This window comes from Quercus suber, unplaced genomic scaffold (genome assembly GCF_002906115.3).
Source record: "Quercus suber isolate HL8 unplaced genomic scaffold, Cork oak 2.0 scaffold_987, whole genome shotgun sequence".
NCBI lineage: Eukaryota > Viridiplantae > Streptophyta > Magnoliopsida > Fagales > Fagaceae > Quercus > Quercus suber.
In genome coordinates, this window is record NW_027070402.1 from 44,678 (window position 1) to 56,491 (window position 11,814).

At 33.1% G+C, this 11,814-nt stretch overlaps 1 long non-coding RNA gene across 4 annotated transcripts; it reads left to right on the top strand.

Moving 5' to 3' along the window:
• Positions 1–200: 200 nt before the first annotated feature.
• On the top strand, positions 201–8,608 carry LOC111990844 (uncharacterized). 4 transcript variants are annotated; one of them, XR_002880704.2, is made up of 11 exons: positions 201–441; positions 561–680; positions 2,383–2,656; positions 2,844–2,927; positions 3,031–3,119; positions 4,504–4,603; positions 4,860–5,057; positions 5,785–5,914; positions 6,171–6,259; positions 6,382–6,442; positions 8,283–8,608. It is a non-coding gene; the product is annotated as an uncharacterized LOC111990844 (long non-coding RNA). The 4 variants fall into 4 exon arrangements; XR_010627120.1 differs by lacking the exon at positions 4,504–4,603 and adding an exon at positions 7,485–7,681; XR_002880703.2 differs by lacking the exon at positions 4,504–4,603.
• The last annotated feature ends 3,206 nt before the right edge of the window (positions 8,609–11,814 follow it).

An 11,814-nucleotide genomic window follows, 5' to 3' on the forward strand; every position in this document is an offset into this window, starting at 1 on the left:
TAGATTTGTCAATATTCGCATCTAATTAAAAAATATTGAGAGGTGTAATATCGATTAGAGTTACACTATGTGTAACTTGAACCCAACTTTTATATATATATTTATATATATATTAATATAAAATGGTTAGTTTTGTCGCTAAAATGTAAATTTTAACCCTTTAAAAAAAATTCATGAAAAAAAAATTAAAAAACAAAAGAAAACCGCGCTCTCCCTCTAAGACTTTCACACTCTCGTATGTCACAAGGTCCGACTCTCATTTCTCACTCTCTCATTTTCCCAAAATTTCACAAATCTAAGCTCCGCAATCAAGGAAATCACAAGCTCAAGCTCGTCACGTATGTGTCTCTTCGTCTCTCTCAATCACGGTGCTCTCTTAGTGGCTTCGTCTCTCGGTCACGTTGTGATTTTTTTTCCTCTTAATCGCATTGATAAGAATTGGTATTTCCTAATCACAAACCCTAATTTCTTCTTTGAATTTTTGTGTTTATTTGTTTTCTCCCACTTTTTTCGTTGATTTTCACCGCATTTATCTGATTTTCCTTTCACACATTTCTCAGAAAACTCAAAAATCGAAGGTTTCAATTGCATTGCTTTTGCACTTCGAGTATCGGATTCTGAATTAGCTTCCGCAACAATTCTCTCTCTCTAACTCAGAGACTCATATCTGATTCTTCAAGGTACGATCTTCTACGCCTTTTCATTTCATTGCATTTCTATAGATTAACTCTTATTCTGTATTTGGAGAAATTGTTTGAAATGAATAGGCTTTGTTTGAGTTATTTTATTTTCAATTTCTTTGAAATTCTAGCTCAATTCGTTAGCTTTGTGGTGGAATTTGAACTCGATTAAATTTCTTTGGACTCGTTCAGAATCTGTTTGGTTGTTGAGAAATCGTAAGAAAATAAATGAGTTTGTATTGAATCGGTTTTGTTGAAATTTTTAGTTTTTTTAAAGTTTTATTGTTGGTATTTTCAATTGGTTAAATTTCTAGCTCGAATCCTTAACTGTTAACTTGTGCTGGAATTTGAGTTCTATAAAATTTTACCTATCAAAAAAAATAAAAAATAATAACAAGAGTTCTATTAAATTTCTTTAATGCATTTGAGAATCTGTCTGGTTGAATTGGCTTTGTCTTTTAAAACTGTGATTTTTGTGACTCATCAAGTTTAATTTCTGCCTGCAGCAGATCTTATACTGGTATGAAATTGTCTTCACACTTCATTTTTATATGTTGCTTACGCATATAGAATTCTGTGCTGGCAATGCATCTTTTTTGTGTCCGCGTGTGTTAGATGGCATCTTGTGAAATTGATCATGGAAGCTCCTCATAAGTGTCTACCCAAACTGGTAGTACATCAATTTGTTGTTTTTGAGGCTGCATGTCCATGTTGCTTCTGTTGCTAATTGTAAAATCCTCAGTTTATTTAGTCTCTTCCCCCTTGTTTTAGTTTTCTTGTTTCTATTTTGCAAAACCCTATGTTTTGAGGTTTATTTAAGTTTTAACCTATAGTTTATTATTAAAAAATAAAAAAAAATAAAAAACCTAAGAAATTCATTAAAGTAAGTAGCTCAATTTTTTTTAGCTGATGGTTATTGGTTGTCTGATTAAATAAATTATTGTTCAAAGAAAAGGTCAAGTGAAGGAGACTTGGCAGAGAATAATAATACCCTTTGAACTAAAGTATAGAAGAAAATAATAACAGGACCATTATTGTAAAGTTGCCAGAAGATGACTGACTAGATATATGTGATAAAATTGCATTTATATATTGTTTTTAGTATAATTTTTTTAATAAAAATGGGACTGTTTCTACTTGTGTATTGATCCAATGTGAAGTTGGAGTTGAAGGATTATGTGAATGAGCATACAATTCTAATAGTTTTTTTATTTTTTATTTTTTATTTCTGTATAATGATTTTACTAAAATGGAAGTTAGTTTATCATGTTTAAAAAAAAAAAAAAAAAGGCTATTCCAACAATTATTAAAAGCTCTAGCCATCAAATAACCTTTGATATTTTAGTATTTTGGTAAAAATATTGGAGCATGGCCAAAATTCAAGAGTTAAATAATTATTGGCATTTTAGTAGTTTACTCTTTTGACTCACAAAGCCTTTGTGGTTGCTTGACTTATTACTGAAAGGTTTTTTTTTTTTTTTTTTTTTTTCCTATTGTGGGTTTATAAATTAACACGAATAGCCTTTGTGGTTGCTTGACTTATTACTGAAAGGTTTTTTTTTTTTTTTTTTTTTTTCCTATTGTGGGTTTATAAATTAACACGAATGAGGCTTTGTATGCTTTAGCTTAAATATCCATCAGAGACTGAGATGTGATGGTACAGTCCTGAAAAAAGCTAACAAACAATTCTCTATATTTGTAGGTTCTTAAAGCAGGCCACATTGTACAAGCAGGAAAGTATGATGACCTTTTACAAGCTGGAACTGATATTAATACTTTGGTCTCAGCTCACCATGAAGCAATCAAAGCAATGGATATTCCTTGTGACTCAGAAGATTCAGATGAAAGCTCGTATCTGTCTGGGTCCCTTGTACATAGTAAAACATGTGTTACAGCTGGAAATGGTATTGGCAGTTGTCGAAGGTATACGTAATTAATGGAGGTGGAACTCAAAAATGGCTTCTGTGATTTTTGAGGTAATGTAGTTTAATTTGGCATTGACACTGATCTGTAGTGCAGTAAATGTGAACATTCTTTTATAACCCAAATTTGGAGAGTAATGGGATATGCGGAAATTTATGCAGAAATCATTATTATAAAATTGAGATGGAAATGATTGCCAATCATGGTATGTGATTTTTTATAAAGCCCTGTTTTATGCAGGAAATTAAGAGGGGTGGGGGTGGGCTTACAGTTGAGATAGAAATACCGAAGACAATTGATAATGGAAATCCAGTACTCCTCAAGGCATGCTCAACTTTTGAACTTTGATGGTCTTGTATACCCATCTACCTGTGCAAAACCTTGATTAGGTTATTAATTATCCTTTTGATTTTGACATAACTTTTAGGTGGTTCAATGAATTATTCATGCAGCCAATGTTCAAGCATAAAGATTTAGAGTGGTTTTGGTGACGTCAAGTTAATGGGCACTGCAGTGGTAAGCTACATTCATTTGAATAGCTATCTTAACAGAACACTTGAGAAATTGTTATATGGATCTGAACCTGTACTTAAACTGTTGAAAAGAAAGTTCTTCAAAATTGGGCTGTAATCTTGTATTGATTTTGTATCCCAAGCAATTAATTACTAGTTAGAGCATTTTATACCCTCTAAATAGAGAACAAATTTAGTAAGAAAGACAATTGGCCTTCATTTTTTTTGTTGTTACAAAATCTGCAGAGGAAAAAGGGTAGTGAGAAACAATTCAGGGCCAACAAACATTGTAGATGTTTTTTTGGTCACAGTGATCCAACAAGTTGTAAAAGAGTGTTGATTTGATTATTATTGCATGTTGAACTCAAAACTATAACTTGCATTAGAGGAAGTGGTCATATTCACCTTAATGAGGACAACTGGAGGAGTTAGTGGCACATTGGAGACTGTCTAAAGCATCTAGGATCATGTCCTATACTAAATATGTCTACTCTGCCATTAAGAAATTTAAGATTTAGCTTACTTATTTGTCTTAACCTTGCAAACAGCTCCAATTTATTTCTTTGATAATTATTCATTTGTGCATCTCATAATTTTACTCATTGGGAGTAGTGGGAGCTTAGGAAGGACTTCGGTGGTTTGTAATGTAATCCAATTTGATTTAGCATTATTGTTGGTTTTTATTTTTTTATTTTTTTATTTTTTTATTTTTATGGTGTGGTCCTGTGGAGTTAAAATTGATTTTTTGAGATCCCTAATTTCGAGTGAACAGGGTTACGTGATATTTTGAAGTTTGAAATTTATGTAAAAGATTACTCTTCTTTGTATAAATTTGGAGGACTACCGTCAAAGTTGTCGCGGCTGGATTTCCTAAAATCATTGACAATTTCGCAATAATTGGGACTTTGGTACTTTCTATGCTTCAAATGATTTGTCAACTATTGTTTGCAAGTTAGCTTGGGCTGCCTTCATTTATCATAGAGGGCTTCAAGGCAATGCTAGAGTTCGCAAGGTGTGCAAAATAGTAATTTTTGGCTGATGGTGTATATCAGTTTCTAGGGTATTCCATTTTTTATATCAATAAAACTTATTACATATCAAAAAAAAAAAAAAAAAAATCAGTTTCTGTTTTAGAGTAAAAGTGTTATTGTTTGTGTTCTGCAGTGGTTTGCTGTTTGTGTTGTGTTCTTGTTTAGAGTAGCCACATTGGCTATTTCTATATTGTGCAGTGATTTGTTGTGTCAAGGTTGAACTATTTTTGTGATATCTTTGCTTGATTTGTCTTGAATTTATCATTCTTAAAGAAAATGTATGTCCTACTAGTGACCCAAAAATATTTATGAACGTTATGACCATTTTCTGAATGTATGATTTCTAACATATTGCAGTTTGGAAGTTTAGAGGAGTTCTAGGAAGGGTTTAAGGATATCAATCAAGGGGAGTAGATTTCAAAGCTGCATAAAATGTTGGCCCCCATTCTTTTTAGAAGTATAATTCTTAAACCCTTTCAATGTGACAATTAGTTTCACTTGATTTAATTTTAGTCTACATCAGTTATTTGAAGCTCAAATGTTGTATGTTCACTAGTATTTTTAGTTTATTCATTATTCACAAACCACCACTTCTATTTTTCTGATGCCCCCTTCATGAATGTAATACTTTTAAGTGGCTTTACATCTGTGGAACCAACTACATGTTTTATGTGTTATACATAGTATCAAGTTGATGATTACTCTCCATGCAGGGGTATCTCTTTGGCTGCAGATAACTGACAAGATGAAAGCACGTGCATCCTTAGAAGTAATTGGCAACAATGACGGAATACTGGACCATAGGACTCATTAGACTAATAGGAACTTGTGATTGAAGCATCTTCTAGTCTCTTGGAATGACCTTGAAAATCATATACATGCCCAACACTCTCAGCATGCTATTAAAGATGGTGGGTATAATAGTTTGTTAGTTTAAGAATACTCTCGTTAAAATACTAAGTTCCTTTAGGTTAATGTGAAAATGTTTCCATAAACTTCAAGAATGAAGGATTTAGTGATTTGGAAAGCTAATTGAATTTTGTTTGATATTTGTGTTTTGGTATAAATACATTTTGTAATATGTGGTTCTTGAAAGTTTATGTGCATGGTTGTGAGGATTTATTTATTTATTTTTAAATTTTTCGTGGGTCACCACTCCTCCATAAAGATAAAACATTTTTTTCAAGGGTCATTAGGCCATTGAAATTTCTATTTCTAGGGAATTTGTTTCAAGGTTCATCAAGGGTCACCTAGACCCTCAAAATAATATTTTTTGAGGGCTTTTTATACTTTTTTCAAGAGTTTTGACCTTAAAAAAAACCAACTTTGTTGTAGTATATAGAGTGGTTAGATACTCTTTAATTAAATATATCTCAAAAAAAAAAAAAAAAAAAAAAAACATTGCATTAGCTTTTTTCTAAAAAAAATTAAAAGTATTCATAGGAATTAATGGCATCACTAGTGTGAATCTTTAAGAAAATCAATCACTTAGAAGGGACAATCTCCTTATTCTCTTGTCAGCTCACAACATGCAACAAGGTCCTGTATGCTTTACTGTTTTGGGCTTTGCTTTGTTCATCATCTCACTCATGCTACTTTCACAATCAATAATCTAGTTACACAACTTCCTACCTGCAGCTTTGCGAATATTTTGTTTGAGGCTTTGGCAGAGGTGCAAGCTGTGGAACTGGCTTTAAAAGAAGGATGAAAGAGATTGCTGAACCCAATGCAAAATCTGTAATAGAGGATGTATTATGGATCCTTGAAGGTACGTCAGTTGGGAAACTATGCAAATAAACTCTCTTGTTATGAGACTTGATTAGAAGCAAGCCTCAATTTCAGTTTTGCATTCAATGGAATCAAAAGACCAGAAATATAAGTGGGCATAAGGAATATAAATGAACTCTGACTGAATTCATCGGATAAAACTTAATTAAAGAGAGATTGTGTTTCAGCCAAATTCATCGGATAAAACTAAATAATGTATCTACCTTCTTACTGACTATCCCTACCATTTTGCATAGTTTATTGGAATTTGTAGGGAGCTACAGTGACATTGACAGAATTGGGAGAATATATACTTAAGCTTTCTCTGCTTCAGTACTTGGCTAAGGTTTTTCATGCTTCCATGTTTGATATTTTTATGAATTTTATTTACAATAAACTGGACATGGTGCTTTAACCAGGCTTCCCAGATAGATTTTCTGCTGATCTTTTGACTTTCGTGCATCATAGGTGAAACCAAGTGACCCTGATGTTTTCCATTTGCTTGGAGAAGTCAAATACGAATTCAAAGGTATGTGATTTACAGGTTGTCAGTTGTATGCTTTTCTGAGGATTATTCTTAAATCAAAATTGGTCAGGATGCCTATAATAAAATTTGATGTTCATCCCAGCATCTTCTTTGATTATTTGAAGGATGTCGTTCTTTTATCAAAATATACTTTGATAGATTAGTCTCTTTGTGACAAATGTATGTTTACTTATTTAGTATCTTGCTCTTATTTGATGTATTTGTTCTTAGGGGTGTAGGTTATGAAATAATTGCATGGTGGATTTGCATGGGATAATATTTATTTTAAAATTGTCTTGTTGAGTTGTTTTTTAAGGTCCTAATCTATATAAGGTTTTTGGGTGGCTGATTTGAGATAGCCCAGTCTCCAATAGAAGAAGTGCAAAGTTAGATAATGTGGCAATCCTGACCCTGTCCCTGTTTTCCCTCATCCTCCTTAAAGCATTGCTATCTTTCCTTCAAAAAATTTTCCTCTTCTTTTGTTTATCTTAACTTTTGCAATTATATTAAATAATTAATATATGTACTCCTCTTTCAATCTGTGCAACCTTCAGTCAAAACCAAAAGTGTCAGTTCCACCAATACCATCTTCCCCTACTGCTTATTACAGTATTACTAACTAGTATCATATTGATGTTTTCAGGGAGAAAAATGATGTAGAAAGAGAAAAAGAGTTAAGCACTAATTTAATAAATGTGGCAGGGAAAAGTCCTAGGAAAGGCCATGATGCAAATGAACTAGCTACTGCAGTTTTAACTAATATTCAATTAATCGGATAGAATTCTTATAGTCCCATCAGCATTGTGTTAAAAACATAAACATCTATGCATAATTTAAATATACATATATGCAGTAGGCCCATAGCACTACTCTTCGGAGAATTAGACAATATCACTAAGCTATTGTGATTACTAACTCACCATTAGACAATAACACAAAGCCTACTAAAATTGGATGCATAGGCATGGCTTTTGCTCTCGGATTGCTACTTGTACATTCATGTTGCTAGTCAATACTCAATTCTGACCATGTTTTGGATGCACAGAGTGGTGGCCCTAGCTAGGAGGTACCATTAGGCAGAAGAGACTCCAGAAGTGAAAGCTTGAGTGGTTTTAACACTAAATTCCTTCTCCAACCAACACATTCCAGACCATCCTCACTAAGTTTAAATGACCAGGGTTTGATATTGTAGAGAGTGGTGGCCCATTACCCGGTGTTAGTCAAGATATTACTTGATACTAGGTCAGGAGATTCTGCATCTTGTTGATTATATACCTTAGAAAGTAAATATAAATTGAATTTCTAGCCTCATTTTTTTTTTCCATACTTTTAGCATTCAATAATTAATTCTTATTTCTTTTCTTTTTAAAGTGTAACTACTTTAATCCTCTGCTTGGTAGCCCCTTTATGACTTTAGGCCTGCTTCTTTCATGGTCTTTTCTTTACTTCCGTTGTATGAGATAAAATTTAACTGTCATGGGATAAAATTTAAGTTAAGTTATTTAACCAACCAAAAATGGTCTTGAATTTTTTCATATTGATATTGGAAGGTCTTTTTCATATTGCAATTACTTAGTCATCCCCCTGGTAGTCATCCTTCAAATGCTGATATATCCTCTCTGAATAGTATCTTTGATGAAAGGTGGCATCTTGCTTTTTTTGTTGTATTATGAATATTCTGTAGTTACAAAAGAAAATTAATAATTTAAATAGCATAGAACTGTCAAATTAAATAGCTATGTTTTGATTTAAAAAAAAGAAGAAGTGCATTACAGGTCTCCATTATTCTTTAGGTAGCTCCTCACTTAAGTGTTACCCAATTTTTATTAATGTGGTTCTGCAGGCTGTCCTTGATGCGCACAATGGTGTATATCTACAATGAAACCTGGAGCAAACTGGGTGGATATGCACTTGTAAGATGTATGTGTTTTATGGAGTGGACTTTTTGGAAGTGGCACTTCTGCATATATCAATTACTTGAGGATAATTGATGGAGCACAATGGTTTTCAATTTTTTTCTTTTAATTAGTCATTTTGAAACCTTGGAACCATTTGAATACTTGAAAATTAGGCTGGTGTTTTAGTTTTTATATTAGAATGGAGTTCAATTTGGAATTGCACAATTGTGTTTATGTTTAAATTTTGAATTGGGTTATTAAATTTTGATCATGTGATGGAGTGCATCTAAATTTGTTTATTTATTTATTTTTTAAAAACAAATACTTATTTCAACAGTTTTAAATTGTTGAAACTTATCTCAAGGCAACATAGGTTTCAACAATTTTTAATAATATTTCGACGTTTAATAACTGTTGATAAAGGTGAATTACATTTTTTGACGGTCACATAGGCTGTAGAAAAAAAATTCTCGACATAGTTTTCAATGGCAATTTTTAACAATCATTTTAACCGTCGAAAATACTTTTTTCAAAGGTTTCAACCATTGAAAATAACAAACTTTCTTGTAGTGAATTAGTATCGATGGATCACTAATTGTGTTATTTTGCTTAGGTGTGTTTGGCTCTCTTTCTTTTGGTTGTATTTCTTCTTAATGTTTCATTGTTGTTTGTTGGCAAAGCTTGTTCTTTATTCAGGGAAAAAAACATAAAAAAGTTATGTAGTTATTTATGATGTTTATTGGCAATTAACTCTAAGAAAGTTGTGTTTAGGAATAGCAACGGATCGGGTTCGGGCCGGGTTTTTTCATACCTGGACCCGACCTGCAGGCTAAGACTCAAGGCCCAAACTCAGCCCATTTATTAAACGGTTTTTTTTTTTTTTGAGGTCCAGACCCGCCCTGCAGGGCCTCACGGGCCCTGCGGGCCCCGTTAAGCCTAGCTAGATTTGGGCCCAATCTATGACCCAAATCATGGCCCAACTGGAAAAAAAAAAAAAAAGAATTGAAATGCAAAGAGACTCGCAAAACCTCTCTCAGATACTTTGGCTTGAGACTGTAACAAGAACAACGAAATTCAAATTTCAAAACTGTGAACCTCACGTACAAAGTGGATCCATTTATTGAAACTCTGAAGTAAACAAAATGGGAAAGCCTTGAGCTTCAAAATGTGCATATTCCATTTCTTTCATTGAGCTCTCCAACTCCTAAGCTAAACCAGCTAATCCAAAAAGGAACAAACTTGAACAAAAACGCAAATCACATCTACCATTCAAAACAACCACAAAAACACAAATCCACTACAACCACATCAAACTCTTCTTTTATCATTTATATATATACACAAAGACGTTTGATTTAGCTACAGAACAGAATAGACTGAGTACATCAATATAAAAAAAAAAAAAAAAAAAATTGAAGAAAAGTAGAGAACAGAACAGACAGAGACCGGCGGCGAGAGCTTGGGACGGCGATGAGAGGGACCAGCGATGAGAACTACGGCGACTGTGAGAGGTTGGGCAGTTGGGCTGACGGTGAGATTGAGAGTGAGTGAGCTTGTGAGTGAGTGAGCTTAGGACGGCAATGAGTGAGGGTGAGGGAGTGTCAGAGTGACTGAGCTGAAATGAGGGACTGAGCTGAGGGAGAGGGAGTGTTGGACTGAGGGAGGGAGGCGTGAATGCTGAAGAAATGAGGGATTAAGGTTAGATTATAGGTGTATATATATATATATATAGGGTATTTTTGTAATTTCAGGATACCATGTTTTTATCTGGGTCAGGTTTCGGGTTAGGTCTCGAATTTTTTTGATAAAACTCGAACCTGACTCAGACTCGCTTCGGGTTTTTTTTTTTTTTTTTTTTTTTTTAAAAAAAACTCATACCCAACCTATTCCTAATCAGACCGGGTAAAACTTGGGCCAAGTACCCACGGGTTGGGCAAAATTGCCATCCCTAGTTGTGTTAGTAAAGTAACTATTTTGTTATGACTAATGCATTATGAAAGGATAATATAGACTTCGATTGTATATTATACCATAGATTAATTGAGATTAGTTGATTAACCAATTATATATTCAATATAAATATAGGTTAATTACCATGAGCAAACACATCACTAAATGAAAAGCAATAAATAAGAAAGAACATGACATTGGATATGTGATGAAGTGGAAAATTCAGTAAAAACTATTTAAGAAAATAACTACAATGAGGAAAACCTTCCCCTTAATCGACTATAATCAAGAGAAGTTTACAATTTAGGGTAAAATCTTTACCTAGACCCTACCATGTAGATGAACTTACTGCATAAACTTTCTATAATTTTTGAATCTTTAAATCTTCAAATATCTAGATGCCCCATGAATGACTTACACACGCTTCATGACCGAATCCTTTGACTGACTCTAAGAACTTCATGAAGATTTGAACTCGCAGCAGTAGCACTAGGATGACCTGTGGCATCAACCTTGATTTCTTATCTTCAGGGATTTATCTTCCAATCTACTTCTTGAACTCTAGTATGATGGTGAACTAGAGAAAATTAGGATTTGGACTTTTTATGTACAACAAAGTGCTCACAATTTGTCCTAATTTGCTAACGCTTAGGGTCCGTTTGGTTGGAGGGGTGAAATAGTAGAAGAATAGAAAATGGTAAGAGAATGAAAAAGTTGGAGGATAAAAAAGATTTTAATTTCCATCCTTTTTATTTGGTTGGGAGTGGAAAATGGAGGTATAGAAAAAGTGAATTTGTATAAATTGTGCATATAACCTTGTTAAAAAATAATGCCCAATTAAAACCCAAAAAGTGATAAACAACCAAAAAAATCAATCACCTAAATTTATTAAAAATAAAAATCATGTCCATAAAAAAAAAAAAATCACATCTAAACAAAAAAAAAAAAAAAGTACTAGACAAAATTGCCCATTAAATCAAAAGTAAAAAAGAAAAGAAAGGGGGGGGGGGGGGAACACAAATCATCACCTAAATTTATAAAAAAAAAATCATGTCCATAAAAAAAAAAAAATCACATCTAAACAAAAAAAAAAGTACTAGACAAAATTGCCCATTAAATCAAAAGTAAAAAAGAAAAAAGAAAAAAGGGGGGGGGGGGGGGGACACAAGTGGCAGGCAATGTAGAAAAGAAAAGAAAAAAAAGAGTGTGAACAAAGGAACATGGTGAAGGTGTAATTGTCCATGGGCATTTTTGTTCAAAAATAATGCACAATTTCTCCTTTCAATTTTCTCTCCATTTTGGAGAGAACTTTTTGGCGGGTCCGGGGAAAACACCTGGACCCACCATTTATTTTTATTCCTCCCAATTCAAACAAACACACTTCAAAAATGTTTTTCTTTCCATTTTCTTTCTAAGTTTTCCATCCACTCTATTTCACCTTCAAACAAACCCCTTAAACAATTGAACCTAAGAATCTTTCCTTTGGCATTATTGGCAAAACCAAGATTACCAAAATAATAATAATAA